Genomic DNA, 7,426 nt, shown 5'->3' with positions numbered 1-7,426 from the left:
GTGACCTGTAGAGTTGGCATTTGGAGCAGCGTTCTTTTTTGCTATCTTTTCATACTGTGAGATGAGTTTCCTCACTATACCCGTGGGTCGAATGCACCAATGTCGGCCCATTCAGTTATGTATCCCGGTATATATGATGTTGTTATGCTACATCTATTAGATATGTATAATTATCTATTTGCTGGTTATATGTTATATGTTGCATATGTCGACATAGTGCGGTTAGGTTGAGACAATATTGCTCTGTGTGGAAGCCAACAACCCGGAAGCAATCCAGACATAAGTTGTGGGCTGGAAAGGCAACCCAGACTTATGTTGTGGGCTCGGGAGCAAGCCAGACATGAGTTGTGGGCCAGAAATGCAAGCCAGACTTATACAATGGGCTCAGGAGCAATCCATACATGAGTTGTGGGCCTGAAAGGCAAGCCAGACTCATGTTATGGGCTCAGAGTTAATCCAGCCCGATGGCTAAGGACCCAGTATGCATGTTGTTATATGTTTGTGTGGTGGTACTTTGGGGAAACCCACTAAGTTTTGGCTTACAGTTTAAGTTTTATGTTTTAGGTACTTCAAATGATCGGGGGAAAGCAAATGTGTGATCATACACATCCTTTGGTGATATGTTTTGGAGATGTTATGATACATTGATTTTCGAACGATTGTACTTAATCTTGGGTTTTTATTACTTGGGTTTGATTGAAAACAATGATTTCTCTTTAATTTAAAAATGAAAAATTTTGTTGTGATTTTGGGATGTTACAGAAACCAACAACAACAACTTTCACCATTTCTTCTCCATAACCAACATTAAAAACTGAGTGTCGATAATCCTTGATCAAACTAAAGACTGTTACACATCTTGGGTTGAACTTTTCTGGATCATTACTTGCGTCTACAACATTTTTCACCACATCAATGATTTCGCTTGAAAGAAATTTCATGCAATCGTCAAGCAATGGATTTACAACACAATATCTTTAGATTACTCCAGACCATCATGAAAAGGTAAGAGCCAAAACGAAAAAAAAAATGTAAGGGTTTTTTAGAAAAAAAAATGAAAAAAATGTAAGTTCAAAAAAATAAAAAATGTAAGTACGTTTTCAAGAAAAAAAATTGAGGTTTAACCCATAAAAAAACTCAATATATAAGATCTTTTATATAATTAATCTATGATTCATACATAATTCTCAAAGTCTATATATAAGTTTTATGGTAGCTATCCTATTAAATACAATAAGTGGGCATCTAGATCGTTGGATTCTTTTCATTGTGATTTTAAAGTATAAGATGATTTGGATTTAGATGAATTTAAATGTTGTTATATTCTTTGATGATAAAATTTGAATGGGTTTAAAATTCATTCATTTTACAATCTTGGTTTGCAAAAGATTGGGATATGTATATGCAAATGATATATAAATACCCTTATTTAAATTTATTATACAAAAATGTTTTGTATAAAAAAAACCTATATAATTAAATTACAAATTGTTATTAAAGTAATTTTATAAAACAATTTGTAAAATTGTCTTAAAATAAAAACATAAAGATCGAGGTAGAAGAACGTAGGGTGTTGGAGGTGAGTGGATAGAGGAAGGCAGATGGGGAAGTAAACCACGATATTTGGAATAAGGGAGAGAGGAAAAGTGCAAAATTTTTTGTTTTTCGAGAATGCATTGGGATAGTAATGTGATCATGAGACGTAAGGAGGGAGAATGTATACACGATTATAGAAAAAGAAAAAGAAGTTTGATTTGTATTCTAAAGTTTTTTTGCAATTTAAAACGACGGGATAAAGAGGTTTTTAAAACCAAATAAACATGTTATTATACAATGATTATCGATTTGTAAATATATATATTTTAAAACCAAATATGAATTTATTAACATTTTAAACTTAAATAAAGATCCCCCTTGATAGCCTAACTCTTAGGAAATCACCCTCAAGATGAGCTAGGTTTGATCATTGGCTTCAATTGAGGACCGTTCAAGAGAAGGCATACAACGTCGCTTGTAAATGCAAGACAATTATGTATCTTCATCAAATGGTGAACCTTCTTTGAGGGAGCCCATTATAAAAGGGAATACCCTAAAAAAAACTCAAATTCATTGAGAAGATTTCAAATACTTCAAACCAAACTCCACCAAAGTCATATCTTCTTTCTTTTTTATCAAGGTTGTCAAGAGTGAGATCTTATATAAGATTGTTTTCAGCTTTGCAAGATCATGATCATAAAATCGAAACGGATCGTAAAATCCTACTGAAAGCATTTCAAAATATAAAAAACACATTTTCATCCATCCATTAACCATTCTGTTAACAATAAATAGTTTAAAAAATAAAAAGTTACATATCTAATACATCACGTAACGATAAACACTACAAAATGGGTATTTTACGTAGTTAGTAGTAACGATCCGACGATCTTATGATCGATTCTACGATCTTACGATACAATCCTATGATCCTACAATGATCTAAAATGATCCTATTAAGATCGACATCGATTTACCTAGTTGGATCGTAGGATCATACGATCCTTCGATTCGATTTACCTAGGTGGATCGTAGGATCATACGATCCTTCGATCAGAATCACGATTTTAATATCCTTGGTTTTTACATCAACAAGGTGTGAGATAATAGATTGCTTTATTGATCATTCAAAAGACAATTACATAATATATAGAGAATACTCAAACCCTAATTACTAAACCCTAAAGGGCTTGGGCCTAAAGCTTAATCACTAACATCACCCCCCCCCCCCCTCCCGCGCACAGTTTAATCGAGGAGAGAAGATTAAACTAGAAAAATAAACAAAAGAACGAAACATAAAAAATAGATGAATATAGCGGCAATGGAGAAATCAGAACTTTAACGATGGTGGCTAACAACTACTGCTTGTCGAAGAAGAATAAAGAAGAAGCGCCATCTAGAGGCGATTATGTTGTAGAAGAAGAGAAGAACGGCAGCAACGATGATCATGGAATCGGCGGCAGAGGAGTCCGAAGAAAGGCAACGAGAAAGAAAGATGGCTCAAGCTGCGGCGGACGAGGCCAATTCCAACGAGAACGACGACTATAGTGATAATAGAGAGAGACGACTGCAGATCATAGGTTAACTTGGAAAAGAGACCTGAAGAAGAAGGGGCCAACCAAGGAGGAGATAAAAGGTTCATAGGCAGGGGCCATCCGAGGACGAGGCAGTAGAAGAAGCCGATGAAGAAGCTATGTTCGGTGCCGACGACTGTTTTATTATTTACAAGTAGAAGAGAAGAAAGTAAATAATATGAAACATAATGAAGGAACCTCCAATGACTATTATAGAAAGGTCACCAGAAGTGGAGGGCAGCGGTTGGGGGTTGTGATCAGTAGGGTTTTAACCTAGGGCTTTGATACCATGTGAGATAATAGATTGTTTTACTGATCATTCATAAGACAATTACATAATACTAGTATATAGAGAATACTCATACCCTAATTACTAAACCCTAAAGGGATTAGGCCTAAAGCTTAATCACTACCACAAGGTACTCTTCCTTGATATTTATGTCCATCTATTTCACAACCAAATTATGGTAAAGTTAAAGAAACACAAGCACATATCCTTGATATTGTTTGCTCTCCCTCCTTATTTCTGCATAGTGTCCAGAAAGCATATAGGGTGAAGTTTCCTTCACTGTAGTCTACACCCTTTATTTCCATCCCATTCTCATCGTCCAACTACAACTACAAGAACGCTTAAACACTAGAATTTGGCTCTCGTTATGTTGCTTATTGGGTATATGATTGAACAAAAAGGATACTGATGTTGCGATCCCAATTGTAACACCCATAAAAATTATGAAAAATTTAAACTTTTAAAACCAATCCACAAAGCATCATTGTTTACAATATAGTTTTCAAAACATGTTTAATATCAGAGTTTTCCCAAAATCATAAATCAAAACACGATAAGGTGTACGATCACGCCTTCGCCTTCCCGTGGTCATCTGAAATAACACGTATACGATAACAACATGCAATGGGTCTACAGCTAAAAGACTGGATTATCTTTGAGCCCACATCATAAGTCTGGCTTGCCCTCGGGGCCCACAACTTATGTCTGGCTTGCTCCCCGACCAAATCAGTTCTCAGACTGAATACCACCAAACCCTCAGTACGAGTCTGACATGCCCTACCCGACATTTAGTTCGTATCTGGAATGCTCATGAGCCCTCAGTATGAGTCTGGCATGCCCTACCCGGCCCTCAGCTGGATTGCTCCAGGGTTTGTTGGCTACCGTACGGAGCAGTACAACCTCAACCTAACCCACACAATATGTCGACATATAACAGATACTAACATATACATATAATCATACAGACAGTATCACAGTGTAACGACCCAAAAATCCTAATATCAACGATGTTACCTTCCATTACGCAAATGTTTATTTGGTAAAGTTATTTCGATCCTGAGTGATAAAACGAGATAAATTAAAGAGAAAGGGTATTACTTAATATTTAAAAGACTTATTTAATTATTAAAGTATTGTAGAAATTTCAGGGCGTTAAGTTGTAAATATGCCAAAGTATATAAATAAGTCTTATTAAAGGTGGGGGTTGGAATAATTCAAACAAAAGTAAAAGGTTATTTGTGAAAAAAAAGAGAGAATCGAGGGTTTAATGTTGTAAATTGGTTGCTAAAATGAATTCATACGTTCTTTTTATGTATCCTCTGATCAAATGCTTTCATGCCAAAGTTACCGTCACAATAAATATCGATGCTTCGTTGTTTATAACCGACACACCAAAGGAATTACCATTAAAGATTAGGCATACGTTTTTGGGCTTAACCTAGCAACATCTAATCTCCGTGGCTGGGTTTGTACCATAATCTTTGTTTCTTGGTGCCACAAGGTGAAACGGAAAATAGAATTAGAGGAAACAGGAGAAAGGTAATCAAGCTTGTGAAACAGTCTGTGGTGTTGGGTTATATCCCGACGGTGGCTAGTGTGAGTCAGGGAGGTCCGATAAAAAGGAATGGTTGACGTTTGCAGTTTGAAACCTATCCGGTGAACATTATTCAACAAAGAGCAACACAGAACAATGGCGGAATGAACCGTATACCAAGGAGTTTCCCGATACAGGGTTGGGTCGATAATGCTCCAGTTTTGAGATATCTTAGCAAGAAGGTATACAGCTTAGGCTATAGTTTCGGTTTAAAACTTCAGAGGTGAACGGTCAACATTGGTAGAATATAACTACAAAATAAAACAGAAGTCTGAGGTGGGGTGTGCATCTGGCTACTTGTGCTCCCGATCGATTTAAATAGGCTCGACAAATGCGTGAGGTTGTAATCAACTTTGTGTGTCCTTCCGGCAGCAATGTGATGGTTGTTTCTTGTTTCAAACTCTTCTTGAGGAGGAAAAAAGGGAACAATTTGTACATGTAGGTGTGAGCAAAGGGACGTGGCACATGTAGTCTAGATGGACGACAGAAAGAGGGAGAGATCAAGTGGCGATGAGCTTGCTAATGGCTGCAACCATACGCAAAAAGGGTTGGATCGGGTCATCAATAGGGGCGGACGCAGGATTTTACAGTAGGGGTTGCACGGGAGAGTTAGGGGTTGCACAGTAGTAGAAAAAATAAAATTTTCAAAGATTTTCGAAAAAATTTCTACTGCGGCTGGAAAACTTAGGGGTTGCCGGTGCCACCGTGGACCACCCTTAGGTCCGCCCCTGGTCATCAATCAATATCGATCTGGTTGTTGGTGTAGTGAGTTACAAATAATGAGGACATAACCTTTATTGATTTGAGTTCTTAGATATAGTAATCGGCATTGAAATATAGTGATGTTTTATGTGAAAGACCTTAGTTTCGGTATTTAGAACATCATGCATTCACAAAAATATTAGATCCGGAGGACAACTGATTAATCAGAAGTAACGAACGATGTCTGTGTCCTTACTGTTGGAACGTTGCGATGGAACGAGGTTCATGCTACAATGAATTTCAAACCATTCTTGAATATGCTTGATGGCAATGCGAATTTGATGCATTCATGAGGATGATTTGTTGTAAGAGAAGGATATCTCAAATTGGGATACTTCTAGGCACGAGAATGTTATGAGATTTGGTGCTGACTGTTCGGTAGACATCGAGGTGAGTCAACTCTGTGGTTTTTAAAAGTACATTGTTAGGAGTATCCCATATCTTAGATGGAATGGGATGAACCTAGTAATCTAGGATGTATGTGCCCTTTTGATGATTGATTGTTGTGCCATCATTGTTGAAATGTTTTATGTGTAACGCTATCTAGGATGTTGCATGCTAGATTCCTCTTTGTTTGATGTGAGATGTGGGCTAGGGTCATGCTAGATTGAGTGATGTGTATGAAATACTATGTGATGCGAGCATGTTAATACATGTTGAAAATATTTGTTTAAGATGTTTTAGGACAAACATGCTAGTGCTGTATAATCATATTTGAAGTGTTGTGAATGAAAGTAATGTGTGATGTAAGATGTAATAACTTCATAGTTTGAACTCACTAAGGTGAATACTTGAAACGTGCAATCTATAAATGGCGATTTGATTCACATTAGGATGACCTTGTCTTAACTTGCTCTTGTTGATGACATGATATTTGTGATGCTATAGTATGCTTTGTGCTATTGCCATATTATGAGTTAATTGCTATGGTGCTTTCATTTTGTAGATGCAAATTAGGATTATGATTGAATAGCTAAATGCTTGTAATAATTGTTTGAAATATGTTGTTTGCATCTTGTGTATGGTATGCCTGTGAATCGTTTGGTATGATGTTCTGCATGTTATGTTTTAGATGATATTGTATGCGGTTATGATTTTTTTTAAAGAATTGGTAGTCACTTACTATAATATGATAATATGATGAATTTATTACATGATCATTGCTCGTTAAGGTTTTATGAGTAACATGTCTATGGTGATGTATGATTGTTTTTGCGGAGTATAATGGTGTAATGGGTAGAACCTTGCAAGTTTAATCGGTTGAAAGAGCTTAAGCCATAACGGTGATTAGTTACACGGTCTTTCTAGACGGCCGTGTGACACGTGGTTCGCGTGCTCCTCGGTGTACAAGAACTGGAGTGGTGTTGGCTTTATGGTGTGGCCGAATCAAGCATCACATGGGAATCGGGAGGTGTATCGGTAGAATTGGCACCGTTTGTACCGATCCTGAACGACAACGCGAAGTACTTGTTCTTTGCAAAGTCGGAGTAGCGAAAGTGGAAGTCTTGGGGTTGGTGAACTCGGGTGGAAGTCATGAGCCACTTAGAGCACTAAACTGGTTGAGCACACGAGTTGTGAACGGGGTTAAGTTGTTGGGTAGGCTGTCACTAAGAAACCCCAAAGTAGATAATCGGTTGAAAGGTGATTACATACAATAAATGGTTGAATTGA

Source organism: Lactuca virosa, chromosome 6 (assembly GCF_052849685.1).
Source record: "Lactuca virosa cultivar CGN04683 chromosome 6, Lactuca_virosa_CGN04683_v6, whole genome shotgun sequence".
NCBI classification, from domain to species: domain Eukaryota; kingdom Viridiplantae; phylum Streptophyta; class Magnoliopsida; order Asterales; family Asteraceae; genus Lactuca; species Lactuca virosa.
Note: the sequence above shows the minus strand (reverse complement) of the source record.